We start from the raw sequence: 21165 nt of genomic DNA on the forward strand, positions 1-21165 counted from the left end.
CATTGCACTAGCAAACAAAACAGAAGCATAGTGGTTGTCACCCGGAAGACCACCCGTTCATAAAACTGGGCTTATTCCGTACCAAGAGCCGATCGAAAGTAATTGGCAAAAGCACCAAGAACTAGTAGGAGGAGAAGAAGAAGACGAAGAAAGAGCAATGCATTAGTAAGTAAAAGGGGCTTTCTAAATCAGTACACCAATCGACGGTAAAGATTTCCCGAGTTGAATACTGGACTTTAACTTAAAAATAACCCTCTTTACCTTATCCCGGGTATTTTTCTGGGATCGTCACAGCCACCCAAGCTCATTTTGGTTTTGGCTTGGGGTTTAAATTCGGATGCCCTTCTTGATGTCACGTGATTTTACAAGTGAAAATTCCAAACCCAGGATCGAACGGGATTCGAACCTCGGCCACTGCACTAATTATTCCCATCTCTAGCTGGATGTCTACACTATATGACACTGGAGCATTATAGATAAGTTACCGCAAAAGTAGATTGCTTCCACTATGATGGGTCGACAGATCAGGACGAGAATCTGTCGAATGTGAAAATAGTACTGTGGCCAAGTACAGAGTTCAACCTCAAAGAGTGACTTCATCCTACATTGAGGTCATATATTTCAGCTGACGAAAGAACTCTATGGGTCGTCTTTTTACATGTCCCGGCATTCACGTGTCAAGGACGGTCGTCGTATATCTAGCAATATCCGACTGGAGTGACCACTGAATGAAATGCTTCTTTCTTTGAAGCATCAAATTTCCTTTGCTTGTGTGTGTTCCAACTCTGTCTCCAGTCCTCACTTCGTTATGTCCGCTGCACTATTACGCATGTAGATGGCTTTCTCTGTAAGCATCGCACCACACAACTCCGACGTAATAAAACAGCACCGAATCTAACTTTGATTTACGAAAAACAAAGTGCAGAAAAGAGACTGAGGGGGATGGAAAGGTTTTGTAATGGAATTCTCATCAGTTAGAAAGGGAAGAAGGATGGTGGCTGGGGACGGGGGGGAATGAAGTAGGATACTAGGCAGAAAGCCTTCATAGCTTCTGCATTTAGCAACCCGTCAGCTAGACTGTGTTTCAAAGAAAACGTTTTTTAATTATATAGCTTTCCAGTCTTTGCCTGTCTCTTGTTTTGTGCAAGCCGCACACTGTTCTGTAGACGACAAGAAATACTTCGCTACAAGTTACAGTATGTTTAAGTCTTCAGTAGGCTGGCATTATAAAGCTAATGAATTCTCCCAATTTTACTGACTTCCAACTGAATTAGGTTTTATGAATATTACCGTTCTGTTGAACCTACTATACAATGGATTCAGCTTCCTTGGAGGTCTGAACATGTGTCAAAATTATAATCATCTATGAATGCGTCAAGTAGATATCTTCATATGTAGTTTCGTCACTTTACATTTTCTAGCCTTTTTACATTCCTTTTCTCCTGCCTTGACTTACGATGCCAGTTGTTTCTTTTATCCTTCTTCCATTTTGGTCATTAATCATGATCAATTTCTCTTTGCTGTTGTTTCCTTTAATTTATTGACCTTCGGATAAATTACCATTTGGCCATTAAAGTCATCAATAAAAACAATACATAAAGAAAAATTTACAACACTTACCACCGTAGAATCAAGGTTTACTTATATTTACCTCAACTTTAAATATTTCGTGTCCACATTCAGTCCAAGCAGCACACATCATATCTTAATTACACTTTTATATCCTAATACCAGAGAATTTCAAAATTGTTATCATTGTTTATGGTTTAACGTCGCACCAACACATGGAAGGTATTCAGCGACGCAAGGACGGGGAAGGCCTAGGACTGAGAAAGTAGCAACCATGGACTTAATTAAGGTACAGCCCCAGAATTTGCCTAAAGTGAAAATGGAAAACGACGTGAACCCAACTTCTTGGTTTCCGGCGGTGGAGTTCGAACCCATGATCTACATAATCGAAGCTCACAGTACGTGAACCTAACCGCACGGCCAACTTGCTCGGCTGTCATGTTTAAAAACAATTGCTTTTCGTTGAGTTCCAACTCTTTAAGGAATTCCTGCGGGGCAATAATTTGACAACCTGATATGCCTTAAAGTAGATGGTCATCGAATGAGAATTTCATAATATATAGACCTATACTTACATACACTGAGTGGCCAAAAGTCATGGGAAGACACTGAACGTGATGTTAATAACTAGTTGCTCCTCCACGGGCCCTGATAACTGCAGCAATACGGCGATGCCACGACTCTACGAGGTGTTGGAATAATTCTGGAGGGATCTGGATCCACGCATCTTGCTCTGCTACCCACAATTGGTCTGTGTACTTGGTGCGGGGTTCATGAAGCGTACACCAGCATCGACAGCATCCCATACATTCTCGATTGGATTAAGATCGGGGGATCTAGAGGGCCATTTCATGGTCATAACTTCGCTAGAGTGCTCCTCCAACCACCTGCGTGCCACAACAGAGTGGTGACGTGGCGCATTTTCCTATTAAAGTATGGCATCTCTATCAGGGTAATCTAGGGCCAGGGAGGGATGAAGATGGTCTGAAAGAATGTCCACGTAACGTGCACCTGTAAGCGCTCCCGGCAGCGGGACAATGGGGCCTAATTGCGACCATGAGAACGCCGCCCAGACCAGAACTATGCCACTTCCCACGTGGGCACAACCTTGTTGACATGCAGGATCCACAGCTTCATGGGGCATACGCCACACTCTCACGCGCCCATCACCTCTATACAACTGGAACCGGGATTCATCGGACCATACCACACGCCGCCACTGTTCCATGGTCAATTGCCGATGTTCGCGGGCCCATGCACACCGTTGAGCTCTGTGGATGGTCGTCATCTGGTTAAGTCTATGCGGCGCAGTTGCCTCTTACAGTCCAGGTAGAAATGGGTTCCTGACTCCCAACATTCAACTGGGGGTTAATCTGACTCACAATAGCCCGTCGAGTATCCAGTATGGTTCTGCGGAAGCGACTGGATGTCCGTTCGTTAAATATCTCTACTTCCCCTACGGCGGTTTACGCGGGTGGTAACATTCTCTCTGCGATATTGAAGATCCACCCTCGACACTGTTGACCTCAGAAACTCGAATTTGCGTGTAATCTCTGCAACACTATGACCCATGCGCCATGCGCCGATGATCATCCCACGTTCAAAGTCGGTTAACTCGCAACGTGTTGCCACCTTCACGACACTGGTGTCATTGACAGACTGCTCACCTACGCCACAGCTAGCCGCAACGCATGGTACATGTTCCAATGGGACACCCTTTCCCGTGACTTTTGGCCACTCAGTGAACATACATACATACATACATACATACATACATACATACATACATACATACATACATACATACATACATTGCATCTTCTTTATAGAATGTTATATCTTTCAGCGTTCAGTGTGCATGATCATGTGAATTTACTGAAAACCTCCACAATTATTTGTAACCAGCTCAGTGGCCTCGTTTAGTTGCATACATCTTATCTATAAAACATTAGAAATTGATTCTAACCATCGCCCCCATTGTTCTCCCTCTACTTCTCTTACCCTCCATGACTGAGTTATTTTCGTAGGTAAACTGTTCTCCTTCATTCTCCTCATATGTCTCCAACACCGAAGCCGGGTTATGCGTACAGCTCTATACATCTAGTTAATCACTAACTTAGCCTTAATCGCCTCATTCCGACCAATCTCCTCCTATTGTTTCCATAAGTTTATACCAGTGATTAGTTTCGCTGCTCTCACGTTTGTTACTTCTTACTTATGAATAACATATCCTGATCTCACCCAGATTTTACTCCCGGAAAGCTAAGTTGATCTGAAAACAGACCGGTGTAAAGACAGTTTCATCCGGGAGCTAATAAACCAGTGAACGACGGGTACAACCGCAGGTAATACTGTAAAATGTTATATTTTTGTACCGGAAGGTACACCCCAACGCCGCGCATTCAAAATCAGCGCCTAAATGAATTCCTCTATTGGTGAAACTGTGAAACTGAAACTACACCAACTTAGAACTTTGCTCAGAAGATGTCACCACTGTAATGTTATGTAATTTTGTTATTGTGCAGTTTTCTAAACTGAGTGAATTTCTCCTTGTTTTGTTTGCCATTCATCAAGAAGTTTGGACATTCTTCCATAGATGACACTGCCAGAAACCTATGATCATGCACCCTGGTGCGAAGTGAAAGAACTTATAATTTAAAGAAGTGTTGTATTTCTAGGTTTTTGTAACTGATTGATGTTCATTTATTTTTGGGTTGGCAATATTTCCTTTTTCTTTCCGCCAGTTTTGAATCTAGCCAATCACTAATTTCTGTAATTAATTTTCTACCTATCACAGGCTTTTTGTTCGGTTTTGAGTGTTACTTTTGAATTTAACCAATAAAATAAAGAGGATGTGTTCTGATTAATCTTGAATGACTTCGAACCTTCCCTGAGGGTTTATAAACTGCGGCTTTTCACGTTTCTTGGCCAACTGATCGACGTTCATCTGAGTGTGTGTGTTTAGCAGGAGGCGGGCGGCCTCTTTCATCGGCAGCTAGTACATCTACAAGGTAATGGCCACATAACTTGATTCTTTCTTGCTACCTCCGCAGTTTAACCCGAGGGACAGGTCCTACTCTTTAGTATGTAACAACTTTTCTAAAATGTAACGTTCTTCCGGCTAATGTAAAAACTTCGTAAAATCTTCAACTGTAAACCGGGGATAGAGAATGAAGTACCCTCTCGAGCTCCCCTTCATCTTGGTTTGGGGTGACTACGTTTATCTCTAACTGTTTTTCCTACTGCAATGTGTTAATGTAATTTCTATACGAGTCACATCAGTAGTTTGGGAATAGCCCCTGTTTCATCGGCCTAGAGCCCTTTAGGTTTTTTAAGTGTTCATCATGTTGGAGCGCAGTACGCCTCCAGTCAGTTTGTGTTTCGGGCCATTTACTTAACCTGTTCTTTTCCGCAATGGCCCTTTAGGTTGGGTACGAGATACCCCTGTTTCAAATTGTAAGTTGGGCATGGAAGGCCAGAGAATGTAAGATTTTTGAGGTTGCCTCGAGGAGGCTGAAAGAAACGGAGAGCCGGTTAGCTCTTTTTCAAGTTTTGTAATTGTAAACTGTGCTTCTGGGAGGCTACATATTATGATTTAGGGAGCACCTGCTCTTGAATTAGGGGATTTCTGCCCTTCACTAAATAATCCTTCTTCCATTTGTAAAATTGTAAAACTAGGGGCTTAAAGCCCAAAGTGTTAAGGTTCTGAATCTTGGATTTTTCCTAATCTGGTTTCAAGATTGGCATTGTACCTGATTGTTATTTTCCCTTGTGGAAATTTTTAAAGTTTCTTTTTTATAATGAAAAAATGTAACCTTTGTTAAAGTTTTAATTCAATTCTTGACATTGTAGCTGGACTCATTCAAGCCCGCACCTTCTTTCACCTCTGCGTTCCACAGATAACCCGGAACAATTTTAATTCCATAATAATAATAATAATAATAATAATAATAATAATAATAATAATAATAATAATAATAATAATAATAATACATGACCTGTAGAAAGGCTTGGCTGTGACCTAATGAGGATGAAATGAATTGCAATGACGTCATAAGCACACAGTTCCCAAGCCAGGGGAATTAAGAGTACGAGGAAATTGATTCCAAGGTAGATGTGGGGTAGTCTTAGCATTTTAAACTATCAGCAATTTATCTGCAAACTTCAGTTAGGAGAATGGTTTATCCAGTAAATGCTTTATTACACAAGGTGCAGCAATTTTACAAAATAAACATCACACGGTCAGTCACGTCATACACCGTGTTGTTATTTGAGTCATCAGCCCATATACTGGCTTGATGCAGCCCTCCATGCCAGCCTATCCTGAGCTAACTTTTCATTTCTACGTAACCACATCTTATATCTGCTCTAGTCTGCTCGTCATATTCATACCCTGGTATACCCCTACTGTTCTTACCGCCAAAACCTCCCTCAAAATCCAACTGCACAAGTCCTGGGTGTCTTAAGATACATCTTATCATTCTACCCCTTCTTCTCATCAAATATTGCCAAATCGATCTCCTCTCCCCAATTAGATTCAGTATCGCTTCATTCGTGATTCGATCTACGCATCCATCTCACCTTCAGCATCCCCACATTTCAAAAGCTTCTATTCTCTTTCTTTCTGAGCTGGTTATCGTCCGTGTTTCACGTCCATACAATGTCACGCTCGAGACGAAAGTTTTCAGAAACATCCTTCTAATTCCTATATCAATGTTCGAATTGAGCAAATTTCTTTTCATAAGAAAGCCCTTCCTTGCTTGTGCTAGTCCGCATTTTATGTCCTCCTTACTTCTGCCATCGTTCGTTATTCTACTGCCCAAGTAACAATATTCGTCTACTCCCTTTAAGACTTAATTTCCTAATCTAATATTTCCTGCATCACCTGCCTTCGTTCGACTGCACTTCATTACTTTTGTTTTGGATTTATTTTCATCTTGTACTCCTTACCATTCATCAACTTCTCGAGATCTTCCGCAGTCTCAGACAAAATAACAATATCCTTGGCAAATCTCAGGGTTTTGATTTCCTCTCCTTGGATTGTGATTTCCTTTCCAAATTCCTCTTTGATTTCCTTTACTGCCTGTTCTGTATAAACAATGAAAAGGAGAGGGGGGGGGGGAGGAGCATTGCCTCACTCCTTTCTGGATTGCTGGTTTTTTTTCAAAGTCCCAGATTCTTATCACTGCAGACTGATTTTTGTACAGATTGTAGATAATTCTTCGTTCTCGGTATCTGATCCCGATCACCTTCAGAACCTCAAACAGCTTAGTCCAACCAACATTATCGAATGTATTTCATAGATCTACGAATACCATGTACGTGTGCTTGTCCTTCATAATTCGATCCTCTAAGATCAGACGTAAAGTCCGGATTGCTCCACGTTTTGCTACATTTCGTCTGAAGCCAAATTCATCTCCTTCCAACTCGGCTTCAACTTGTCTTTCCATTCTTATGTAAATAAATGTTAAAATTTTGCAGGCATGAGATACTAATCAAATGGTGTGGTAGTACTCACTTGTCAGCACTGGCTTTCTTGGGAATAGCTATAACAACATTCTGCTGAAAATCGGATGGCACTTCTTCTGTGTCATATATCTCACGCAATAAATGGAATAACCTTGACATGCTGGTTTCTCCTAAGGCAGTCGGTAATTCCGAGGGAATGCCATCAATTTCAGGTGCCTTGTTCCTAATTAGGTCTCTCACAGCTCTGTCGAATTATTGACTCCAGAATTGGGTCCCTCATTTCATCAGCATCAACAGCTTATTCTTGTTCCAGAGCCATATAATTGGCATCTTTACCTTAATAAAACTGATGGATATGTTCCTGCCATCTTTATACGTTGTCTTATTTCCCTAAAAGTGGATTTCCATCTGAACTACACTGTAACTTCAAATAAACTAAAATTATTCTATTACTGAAATACAAAAATAATTTTATCAACTATAAACAATCAGCAACAATCACATGCAACAACGAACACGTGTCAGTGTCAGTTCGGGGTCAGTTACCTAGCGCATACTGAAAATCCCTTCCTGACAGTTCCTCTGTGGTCTGAAACCACAATGGTTTCCATCAAACTTACTCTCAACATCTAGCCGCTCCTCCCATCCAAAATGCCAGTGAACCTTGCCTGGTATACTGATCTGTGAAATACCTCTATAATTGTTGAAATCCTTTCTGTTTTCTTGCTTATGGGTAGGAGCCATATTACTGCTTTCGTCCCATCAGAAGGTAACTTACTATGAATAGTCCATGCTAATCTTATTACTGTGTGAAGCCATTTCATTCCTGTCCTCACACTATTTCACGTCTAATTTCATCTATACCCGGTGATTTTTGATAATGGAGTTTATATACCACACTTCCTCAAGTGTAATTTTACCAACATCATTGTCCTCGTCACCGTGAGTTCGGTTATTCGTAACGTCAGCAGGAAGATTTGCTTTCACATTGAGAAGATTTTCAACCTATTACTTCCACCTGCCCAGTGATTCCCTGGAATTAAGGAGTTCACCTGATATACCCAAAACACTATTAATTTCCTTTCTCCCTCCCTTTCTTTCCTTAATATTCTCCAGGACGTTTTCTCTGTCGCTAAACGTAGGGTTTCGAGGTTTTGACCGAAATCTTCCACAGATTTATTCCTGGACTGCACAATTATTTTTGCTCTACTTCCCTCATCTATGTATAATTCTCTGTCAGCATCAGTCCTTGTTTGGACACATTTCTGATACGCCCTCCTTTTAACTTTACAAGCAGCTCTCACTTCATCATTCCACCATGATCTTCGCTGTTTTCCATCTTTACGCACAGTTGTTCCTAACTTTTCAGTAATCATATTCATATACTTCTGTCTAATTTACATGTCCTGGAGATTTTCCACCCTTATTCGTCTGCTGACAGATTTCACTTTCTCTATCCCAGATATAGATATACTTTAGTTAAGAATACACAGTGGCCTGTATCATTGAAAAATCCCCAGAATACCGAACAGATTTCCTGAATATGAAATGCGTTTTAATATAATTACGGATCTGGTGCCCATACTTTCCCGTGTGTAATGGTGAATAGCCTTATGTCTGAAGAATATATTCGTAACTACTAATCCCACACTAACATAGAAGTTAAAAAAACCTTCCCATTCCTTTTATCTTTAACATTCCTTTTATCTTCCATATCTTCACCATATTTACCAATCACCTTCTCATATAATTCAGTTCTATATCCAACTCTCGCACTGAAATCGCCCATTAGCACTCTTCTATCCTTGCTGTTGACCCCTACTACGATGTCACTCAGTGCTTCATAAAACTTGCCAAATGCATTCTCATCTGCACCATCACATGGTGAAGAGATCGAGATATTTTTCGTCCTAATTCCTCGAACCGCTGATTCTACCCGCATCATTCGCTCATTTACGTACCTAAAATGATGTTACCTGTAATACTTTCCTTGATGAACAGTCCTACCCCATACTCAGCCCTTCTCTTTTTATCACCGTTATATTATCCTATCTCTTTCTCGTTTTCACCACTTACTCGAATATCGTTAACTCATAATTCATCGAGACGCATCCTCTTTGCTGACTCAGCCAGTTCTGTTTTGTTCCTCTCACAAGCCCCATTAATATTGATAGCTCCCCATCGCATTTCATTTATTTCACTGAGTTGCTTCCAAGGAGTCCTTCGCCAGTCAAATGGAAGTGGAACTGCGTTAAATCAATAGGTCCGAAACTTGCTTAAAATGTTCTGAACGTGCTCCGTAAAAATCATGTGGAGTAAGGTGGTACCCTACTTAGACGTAGTCTCAGTGAGAATCTCACCTCTGACTGGTTAGGGACCACCGATAGATTGCATAGTCCTAGCCGCCTAAGCACAACGACGACCATAACTCAGAATATGTCAAACATGCCCACTCCTATCCCATGACATTTGGTTTCCCGACTCTCAGGACCACTTACTAGGCCACTCAGGCGCTAACTATGGTTCCCGAACCAGGACATGATTGCAGTAATCCACACAACGAACCATAAAATAATAATAATAATAATAATAATAATAATAATAATAATAATAATAATCCCCCAACCCTATGGCACTACAGTCCTTGAAGGGCCTTGGCTTACCAAGCGACCGCTGCTCAGCCCGAAGGCCTGCAGATTACGAGGTGTCCTGTGGTCAGCACGACGAATCCTCTCGGCCATTATTCTTGGCTTTCTAGACCGGGGCCGCCATATCACCGTCAGATAGCTCCTCAATTCTAATCACGTAGGCTGAATGGACCTCGAACCAGCACTCAGGTCCGGGTAAAAATCCCTGACCTGGCCGGGAATCGAACCCGGGGCCTCCGGGTAAGAGGCAGGCACGCTACCCCTACACCATGGGGCCGGCAATAATAATAATAATAATAATAATAATAATAATAATAATAATAATAATAATAATAATATATCTAACACACTAGGCTGATTATTGTTACATCGATTGTGAGAGAACGGATGAACCGATTTATATCGTAACGCATTCTGACGAAAACTCTTAGGCCGCGTGCATACCGAGCGCGCTTCGCATAGTGTGTCGCGTGTTGCTCAACGCTGAACGTCACGCTAAGCATAACCAATGCTTTGTTCGTAATCCAGGTGTTCACACCGTCCGCGCTCTGCTGCGCTGAACGCCTATCTTACAGCTAAGCGAAGCGCCAGACAACGCGCAGTGTTGGTTAATTGCCTAGCGATACCTAGCTGGTTCTGAATCTATGGAAGAAAAAATTATTCATGTAGTGTTTCAAAGAGAAGAAATATGGAGCCCAAGACACAAAAACTATAAAAATGTAACTGTTTTGCAAAATAAGTGGACTTAAGTATCCACAACAGTTGTATCGCATTCCTACAGTAAACATATACAGTAATATTACTTCTACTGTCACACTTTACTGGGCTTAACATTGTGACAGGATGAAATTGGGTATGGATTTTAGTGTCGGAAGTGTCCGAGGAGAAGTTCGGCTTGCCAGGTGCAGGTCTTTTGAATTGACTCCCGTAGATGACCTGCATCATGATGAGGATGAAATGATTATAAATACACACATACACCCAGCCCCCGTGCCAATGCAATTTACTAATTATGATTACAATTCCCGACTCTGCCGGGAATCGAACCCGGGACTCTGTGACCAAAGGCCAGTACGGTAACCATTTAGCCATGTAGCCGGACACTTTGTCACAAAGTGCATAGAATCTCCCAGACTCTGTCATATCGGTTTATAATTTTGCCAATGGAGGGTGGTAACATGAAGAATATCACTCTGCAGGCTAGTAGTGGGCTTGGAAGTAAATATTTATGTTTATTAATTATATTTGTCACACATTTAGTCCACTTTTGTTGTGTATGCTAATTGTAACATTATTGCAAAATACTATTTATAATTATTGTATAAAGACTGTGATTTAGCCCGAAATTTAATTTCCACGTGTTTGCTACACGGTGCTCCTAGATAATTCGGAAAATTGAATTTCTCCCAATACTTCTCTGCTACTTGACGCCACATTTCAGTTGCAGGGTATGGAAGGTCAAAGGTATTTTTTGTCATTCTTAAGTAATCACAAAGTTTATCGCGATAAAGTCTTGCATCTCTGTGCAAACGATGGAATTCTCTGAAAGTACCGTAATTCGTTCTTCATTAAATTCATGAACCCACTTTTGATTCTTTTTCCTAATTTTCAATTTTAGGTAACTGTTATCCATCAGTAAACTGTTTCTAGTGTACTTGGATAACGGCATTAGTTTGTGACCACCCTAAAACGCCTCGCACCAAACTAAGCTGAGAGCACGGCGTAGAGTTTTCGACGTGAACAGCAAGCACGCCTTGCGCTATGCATAGCATTTCACGCTACACGCGACACACTATGCGAAGCGCGCTCGGTGTGCACTCGGCCTTAGCCTGTAGATCCGCAGTGTGTCTAAGCGAAAGAATAGTCTTGCCGTATTACCTTCTGGTGCGAAAATTATTGTTCTTTGGGAAGATTTCATTATGGTTTTTGCCTGTTTTGCCACATAAATATCGCCAAACAGTTATTTACTTGTAATTGTATTAAACAGTCTTCTGTTTGACCCTTTTTTTTAAACACGCCGCTTACATAAAAATATGTCCACAAAACCACGTACAAATGTAATTCGCTGATTGTTTGCGAGAAATCGGCAACGGTGAACACTCCTCTGTAGATGGTGACGGATCAAATGTTAATGAACTCCAAGCCAGAATTTTAGCACATGATGATATCGTGATTATTTATAGCAAAACGTTCACTTCAGCGAAGAGTATCATTTCCTCAAAAGTTGACATTCTTGATTAATTTGAAAGTCATTCGGCTTATACCCGGTAGTTCAAAACCATACACCGGCGAAAACAGACTAATATTGAAGATGAAAGCATTCTACTTCATATTCCTGCATAATTCTTGAATTCCTTTGAATTAATGGCTTGCCTCAACATATTCTTATTCTAAAAATTGGAGCCTGAGTTATACTCCTTAGATACCGGAACGTTTTCCAGCGGTTCCTAAATAGAGCATACGCAATGTATAATGCATATGTAAATCCAGTGATTTCTCCGTGTGGTTTTGTAATTTTTAGGACAAAATTTCCGTTGCTGAACTATTCTCCCAATTGTTATTCAGGATTACTGTGGTGTTGTGGTTCACATGCAGGCAGTTTTTGTGCTCACCTCATATTGTGTTTCTCTTTAAATGTAATTGTCTTGTTGATTAAGCTTCTACGTGGATTATCTCAAACATTATGTAACGTTTGTGTTCGTCTCGAAATACATCTCTTCATAAAACACCAGACTACCAACCACGACATAGACGCAAAAGTGAATATATCCCTCCATATAGAGTTGGCGTCAGAAGGGTCATTTGGCTGTAAAACTGCACCAAATCCACAGCATGTGACGACCCAAACAAATGAGGAAAATTATAGGAATATGATATTTTGAACTGTGATAAATGGTCAAATGAAAACTGTATAAATTCCAGAAACTGAAAATATACTGATCAGCTCGTTCACATTGACGCGAATGAAGAATATCAACTATGCTGAACAATTCTTGCGGAAGAGTGATAACGACTGCATCAGGTCTAAATTTACGATAGGACCGTACTGGCATAAGATCTAAGACAGTAGTCCAAGTTGAGGTACATTTCAGAAAAAGAAATCGGAAGCACAAATAAAATGCGTCTTACCTACTATCATATTTCTACCTTACCTACTACTTACTATGAAAAGGAACGTAACCCAGTACAGGAATTATTAATGAACGTTTGGTTGATATGGTACGCTTCTCACGTCATTTTCACATTACCGTCTGTTTCTAAACTTCTCCCAGTTCACGACTGAGTCTGTATCTGCCACCAAACTTTTGACGACATATTCGATTAAAATTACGAATACTTAATGTGCTCTGTTTCACACACATAAAGCTCTGCCTTGGGGGCGTGAGGCTGCGGAGATGGCGCTGTCTGAGAGACGGAACAATGAGTCGAAATCAACATTCAACGATGTCTGTACTTCTGCACGAGCTTTTGAGTTCCTTATCACCTTAATTATTCATTTGAATACCAAGTTACAGGCTGCTGTACTTGGCGTAAAAGAGGGTATAAATCCTCTCATATTTTGGAAATAATGAGGTGCGAGTGTGTGTTCAGTGGGCTTCACTTTATCTCCCCTCAGTGTTGAGTAGACTGCTGTGAGAGAAAGAAGCTTCTTTGACTTATGAAGAACGATTCATACTCGTTTGACAGCAATAACAATACGATATACGTTCCGTTTTATGTTTCTGGAAGTCAACATTACTCGGGATCCCCAGTTCCCCGCTGTGTCACTAAGCATTTTAACGAATACACATTCTTCATCCCTATTTTCTGAGCTTTATTAGTACATATTTTAATCCTAAACCTATTCACCCAAGGACTCCTGGTGTTTAATAGCATTTTGTTTGCTGTCGCTTCCAACATTTCTATTTTTATGACTCTACATTTTCAGTCTTATTTCGCCCATCACGTATGAATACTTTGGTTGATACTTTGAGTTCAACAGTGCCTCCTATGATATTTGAGGATGTATACGATATCCTCGTTTGGTACACTTATTGGTAAAAATGAAAACTACTTTGGGACTAGAACTTGCATTGCAATTTTACTAGAATTAAAGTTTAATGTCATCCATAATTGAGGAGTGTATGCTGAAAAGGTGCTATTTCCACCATAAGAAAGTCGTGGAAAACTCAAGAAATGTATAATGAAAGGTACATGGAACGTACCTATGATTTGGTATGGTACAACTTTTAAAGAATTAGGCATCATCTTTTGATCTGGATGATTGTGGCATTCGACACCATTTAGCTACTGCATTGTATGTGGACGAAATAATGACTGTTTGAAATATAAATAACACTTTTTGAACAGGCACTCCTCAATTATTATTATTATTATTATTATTATTATTATTATTATTATTATTATTATTATTATTATTATTATTAAGCCGTGAAAGACAAAATCATTTTAAACGAATCATCATCAGTCTACTGTATTGAGTATAGTCAATGCTTCTACTAGCGTGTCCACCGAACACTTTGTAAATGGACCATATTCCCGAGACAGTTTTGGCGAATGACCACTTGATATGTTTCTAAAGGTTCTAGGTCCTTTCGCATGCCGGTAAGGACGATATAGCAACGGTTGAGGACAACTGAAATAATCGGTTGAAAGCACTCCTATAAGATGACGTGCTAACTATTAAACTCATTACTGACGTCGTAAACTAACAAACAAACCCGTGGCAGATAAAATATAGGCCAATGAGGCTCTTGGCTTGCCAAAACACCTGCAGATATTGGGATGTCACGTCGTCGACGTCATGACATCTTCAGCCGTATTGCCTGACCTCTACAACCGAATCCACTGTATCTCTTATTAGAAATTTCTTGGTCGTACGAGGCTGAGTGAATCTAGTTCTAGCCCCCATTCCAGAATTAAAACTCTTGGACAGGTTAGGAATCGAATCAGCGGACTTCGGATAAGAAGCAGGCACGCTGAATCATTGGTGAATACTTTTCATATTAAAACATATTTTCCTAATGTAAATAGAAATGAGGTAGGAGGAAAGCAAAAACCGAAATTCCAATTGTTAAATTATAAAAATGTGCCAATATGATGAAACCTATAAAACATATTCGACACGTGTTTTTGGTAAGTGAACTTAATTCCTTTTAGTATTAGTGTAGATTCACTGAGGGGAAAATAATAAGAGCATTTTACAGGTGTGGTAGTTGAAGGGATTGTTACTGGGTTCTCACAAAAGTTGACGTGGTTCGAATCCCGGCCAATGCATGTGGAATTTTAGAAATGAAAATTTAAGTCCTTGCGGTCTGGATTCTACGTAAACCTGGAGGTCGCACTGCTAATATCACTATATCAACAGTCACGTAGAAATACAAGGTTGTATTCGTACCGGGATTCGTTTCAATAACCCTGAGAACAAGAAATGGGCATCTAACCAACCTTTTATGGCGTAGGCCAAAGCCTTTTCAATACGTATGCGATAGTTACTTCACATCTACACAGTTTCTTCACAACATTGTTATCGTATATAACAAGATACGAGTGTAAATATTTGAAAGGAATTTAAGAGCTAAATTTCCGTGGCAAGGAATTCTGTGAAGGATTATCAAGTGCTCATTGTCACAAGGAAAGGCATCGTGCTCAGTTCTCATGGTTAGAGAAGCCTTCGTAGCGGTACGGTAGTAACTTTGAAGAAGTCTGGTTACAACTTCCATTAACTGTCCAAAACTTGACACACAATGCTTCAGTTCTCCGACTGATATTAAGGAAAACGAAGGGGAAGTGAAGGAAAATTAAAGAAATGAATTTCTAAAGCCAGGCTAGGATGAAAGTTTATCTGCTCGCAAACTTTTAACATAATTCTCCATAATGTAGCAACACTTTTGATTAAGTATATGATAATATATTTCTACTACACTTGGTCGCAAATTGTAAAAAATATGCGACGAGATTTTTCTCACTTGTTCTTTTTGTACAACTCTTTTTCCTTCCTTTTTAGATTCTCTCGTTGTCTAGCGTCATTGTTTCTCTAAACTAGATTTTCTACTTCTCTTATTCCGTCCAGCATATTACACCTCCCTAAACAAAACAAATGTGTTCCTGTCGTTGACGGGAGTAGTTCTCCTAATTAAGACAGAATTCTTGTTTTATTCTTCAGAACGTTATTATCATATCGTCAGAATGAGGTCGCATATCGCAGGATACCTACTTATTGAGAATATACAAGAACTCATTCAAAGAACTGTTAAATATGTTATTTTCCCCTGTTGCCATATTTTCTTTACTTTCACAAAATTACCTACATTGTGTGACGTACCCACTCTTGCCCACAGATGTGTGATGAAATGTAACGTGCGGGTCACCTTAATAATTTTTTTTTGCTAGTTGCTTTACGTCGCACCGACACAGATAGGTCTTATGGCGACGATGGGACAGGGAAGGGCTACGAGTGGGAAGGAAGCGGCCGTGGCCTTACTTAAGGTACAGCCCCAGCATTTTCCTGGAGTGAAAATGGGAAACCGCGGAAAACCATCTTCAGGGCTGCCGACAGTGGGGTTCGAACCTACTATCTCCCGAATACTGGCACCTTAATTTTAATATAAATAATATCTCATTGTTTCTCGATAAACAATATCAATTGGGCGCTAGCCTTCAAGCTTATGGCTTGAAAACAATAGTTGATAATTAATAATGATAATAATAATAATACGTAATGAGACTCTAAAAACTCCCAGGGGTGAGGTGACGGAACACTAACAATTAATTACACTGACTTGGAAGTTAAGGATCATTAATAAGAATTTCCGAAAATACAAATTAAAACAGTTATTTATTATAATGAAAAAACGTGACGTAACGGCGTATTAACGAAATCTGAACTTACGGAAGCAGAAGAAAAATTGAATGAAGTAAACTCTAAGAACATGAATCGTAACACGGAGACTTGAAGTAATTTGTGCCATTAGCTCACCATTTGTAGACTGTTAACTGGATACAATCTATGTAGTAGCTGATGTTTGATGGAACTTTCGTACAAGCGGCGTTATCTCTTGCTGTGGATTCCAGTCCTACTTCTGCTTTGTGCATAGTACACTAGCTACGACTTTCCTGACTTCAACTCTTCCTACGCTACTCCTTACATAAAGGCGTAATGAGTCCTAATTTTAATAGGAAAACCACCCTGGGTTACGTTCATGGAGAGAATACACTTGTATTCTTCCGTATTACGGAAATGTAGCGTAACTAAATACATAATAACATCTCTCCTGCCCTATACCAGTCAAAATCGGTCTCCCGTTGACTTTAACTCTCGTCATTGAGATATCAGGTATCAATGAGAGTAAATTTTTAGTAGTACACTACTCATATGCGAAGAGAACTAAGTTAAGATATTCTCCCATGTCAAGACGTACAGCCCTCTTCCGATGATAGATTAGAATTGTAGAATCGCCCTCCTTCCAAGCAAGTCGTCGATGTATATAGGTTCCAAAGTCTCCCTCCATCAAACGTATCACATGGTCCAGTAGGATCTCATTTACTATCCCTTCTTCTATCCATTGCTGTGAATCCATCATGTTGCTTCATTACGTCCATTCACTTTCCCGCGGAATCAAAGCGTCAGGTAGCGAACTTCGAAAAGAAGGCGTTAACACGGCTTTAACTGTCTCCTCAGGGTATGGAAGGGGCACGGTCTCTCGTAAGCTTGATGACGTACATTTCCTGGTAATGGGCTGAAATTAGCCTGGTGACTGCGGTCACCTGACCTGGGCTATTGAAAAATTTACTGCAAGCTATTAATACGAATGATGTTGTAATATTTTAATCAATAAGTCGTTCGTTCAGATACGTTGTAGCCGCGATACAAAGAAATGAAATGATGATGTGAAATGGATGATTAAAACCCAATATAATTACTTAAAAATGACCTACCAGTGATTAAGTATATACATATTTTCAAGTAATTACACAGTTCAATAATATAGTACATGCTGTGATGTGCCAGACATCACAATTGTAGTCTTATGCGTATGGTTAAAGAGAATTCTGCTCTCTCAGAGAGCTTTATCTGATAGTGGTTTAACGTCATAACAACCAAGGCAGAATTAATGGCGAAGATAGAGTAGGAAGGAAGGAAGGAAGGAAGGAAGGAAGGAATTGACCGTGGCTATTATTAATGTACAGTTATGTAAAAATGGGAAACCATGGAAAACCATCATCAAGACTGCTGATAGTGAGGTTCGAACACATCAGCTTCCGAATAGAAACGAAGAACTGCACTCTCAGACAGTAGTTATAACTGCTATGTTGTCCGTCTCCGCGACGCCACGGTTAGCGATATTAGCTGACGTCCTCGGAGGATCAGGTTCGATTCCTTGTACTGCTAGAGATTTAAGAATGGCAGGAGGGCTGGTATGTCTGGTATGTCGTTAGAATAATGCATGCAGCTCTCCTACATTGAAGAGCTGCACCACCTCTGGAGGAGGACGCGAGATTTTTTTAACTTTTTATTGCTGTGTCATAGATGTTTTCCATTTTAGGGATATCTTCCTGTGTGGATGAGTGGTGGAGTGTCGGCTTCTGAATTCAAAGATAGCGAGTTCAAACCACGCAGAAGTAGTCTGCTACTTGAAGGCCTGAAGGAAGTCCAGTTGGTACTCCATATCCTGCGATGTCGGCACGTGAACGATTTCCAGTGACACCCAAGAAAATTAATGAACATTCAGCCACGGGTAGCCAAGCAGACATTGGTTTCCTTGCCATTTCGTAGAGTAAAACGGAACGTCGAAATTGTCACACAGGCAATTTAAATGGTGTAAACAAAATTTCTTGCACACAGTAGCTGAGGCCACACCATTATTATTATTATTATTATTATTATTATTATTATTATTATTATTATTATTATTATTATTATTATTATTATTGTGCCTGCTTTTTACCGGAAGGCCCCACGTCCGATTCCCGGCCAGATCATGGACTTTTAACTGGATCAGAGCGTTGGTTCGAGGTCCACTCAACATGCGGAATCACAATTGAGGAGCTGTTTGATTGTAACATGGTGACACTTGTCTAGAGAGCCAAGAATAACATCCGAGATGATTCGTCACGATGACCACACGTATCCTCATAATATGCAGGATTGCGGATTGAGCAGTGGACACTTGGTAGGCCAAAGGCTCTTCGGAAATGGTATTACCAGGGAATGGATTATTGTTGTTATTATTCTTATTCTTATTCTTATTAGGGGATAAAGACTGGGTCAGGAATGAACTCGATTAGTGAAGCTGTACGCATAAATCGGCTTCGGTGGTGGGGTCATGTGAGGCGAATGTAGGAAGATACGTTACCTAGGAGAAAATGGACTCGGTCATTGAGTGTAAGAGAAGTAGAGGGAGACCAAGACGACGATGGTAAATCTAAGTTCCTTATGATTTAAAGATAAGAGGTACAGAACTAAACGAGGTCAGAGAGGTAATTACTGTACAAATAGAGGATTTTAACGGAGTTTAGTAAAATCACAGAGGCTTGCAGGCCGAACACTGAAAGGCCTTACAGTCTACAATGATGGTGCATGTTATTAGTATAAAGTGGGATATATCAGATGAAACAGGAAATATAACATAAATAAGCAAGTGACCTTGCAGTTTTGTGTGAGTGTTGCTGTCGTAGTCATAGCTGCGGGACCCTCACTTTTATGTAGAATAGACACCACATTTTATTTCTTGCTAGCCGTTTAACACCCGCTAAGACATGAATGGTTTATGGCGGCGCAAGGATGGGATAAGGCTAGGAATGGGAAGGTTGCTACCGTGATGTTAATGAAGATACAGCCCCTACAATTGCCTACTGAAAATTGCAAACCAGATAAAATCATCTTCAAGGTTTCCAACTGTATGGTTTAAGCCCACCATCTCCCGAATGCAAGCTGGCAGCTGCGTGACACGAACCGGGCAGCCAACTCGCTGGGTGAAATACACACAACAGGGATGAAGTATTTAATTGCAATTATCGCACATGAGCTGGCTGGAATTCGAACCGCGGTCGCCTTAGTGTAAAATCGCTGACGAAATCACTGCTACAACGGCTCATAAAAAAAGAAGAAAAATATATCTTTTAATGGTATTTCTGTATGTTTACATTTAAGGGGATCATCTTTCCTTAGTGTTATATGAAGTCATGATCATCAGCTCAGTTTAACTTGTAAGCGAATGTTAACGTAGGTGTCAGCGATTGATTTCAGACAGGTTTGGCGGTCCTGTCAAATCGTTTACCTTAACGTGAACATGAAACAAACTTATAGAGAAAGCTGCTCAGGATGGCAGCTGTCAGACTCGGATGGTAAACTCTATTCACCAGAGCCAAACTTGAACAGTCAAAGTTTGATCTGTGGTAAATTCAAGGATCTTATTTCCAGGGTTTGGTATGTGAGGTAATAAAATATGAATTATTCACTACAGCCATAACTAACTCGCAAGGACCTGCAGATCTCTGCATGAATGAATGATGTACTGATTGTGGCTTCCTCCCGAGTAAAACATGCCGGAGTTAAATATTCCCCCATTCGGATCTCCGGGCGGGGAATATACAAGATGGGGCAATAATCAGGAAGACGAATACTGACATTCTGCGAGACAGAGCATGGATTGTTAGAAGTTTTAATCGTTGTCCTAGGTTAGAGAATCTGAAACGGGAAATGGATAGTCCAAATTTGGACATCTATGGTGTAAGTGAAGTGCATTGGCAGGAGGAGTAAGTTTTCTGGTCAGGCGACCACAGAATATCAACACAAAATCAAAAATGGGATATTCAAGAGTTGATTTACTAATGAATAAGAATATAAGGCAGCGAATAAGCTACTATGACCAGCACAGTGAACGGATTATCGTGGTCATGACAGACACCAAGCCACTGCCCACCGCAATAGTGTCTACTGGTTGAGCGGATGATGAGGAAATCGAAAAATGTGTAATACAATATGAAAAAGATATGAGAATCTAATTGTGTTGGGAGACTGGAATGCAGTGGTGTAATTGTTTATTTTATTTTTATTGTTGTTTTTACTTATGTGTTGATTTTCTTCTTTGTTATACACTGACTTAGCAAATGTCATGGGATAGTCACCTAATAGCGTGTGGGGCCTCCTCTGGCCCTGCGAACTGCAGTCAGATGCTGTGGAAGTGAGTCGACAAGTCCCTGGTAGTCCTCTGGACGCAGCTGACACCAAATCGTTTGCAGAACGGCCGCCAAAGCTGGTCTGTTCGTGGGTGCAGGATCCATGGCACGGAGCCTGCGTTCCAGGACATCCCAGATATGCTCGTTAGGGTTCATATCGGGGCTCCTGGGTGGCCATGGCAGTCGTTGGGCCTCCGCTGCATGTTCCTGGAACCATTCCCGGGTGACGTGGGAGCGATGTGGCGGCGCGTTATTATCTTGAAACACCGCAGAACCGTCTGGGCGCTGGAAGGCCAAA

General features: G+C 40.6%; 1 protein-coding gene across 1 annotated transcript in view; it reads right to left on the minus strand.

Moving 5' to 3' along the window:
• The window catches only part of mmd (mind-meld), a 1597006-nt gene that overhangs the window by 1334622 nt on the left and 241219 nt on the right, over positions 1 to 21165 (minus strand). The gene's annotated exons all lie outside the window — the stretch shown is intronic.

This window comes from Anabrus simplex, chromosome 2, assembly GCF_040414725.1.
Source record: "Anabrus simplex isolate iqAnaSimp1 chromosome 2, ASM4041472v1, whole genome shotgun sequence".
NCBI lineage: Eukaryota > Metazoa > Arthropoda > Insecta > Orthoptera > Tettigoniidae > Anabrus > Anabrus simplex.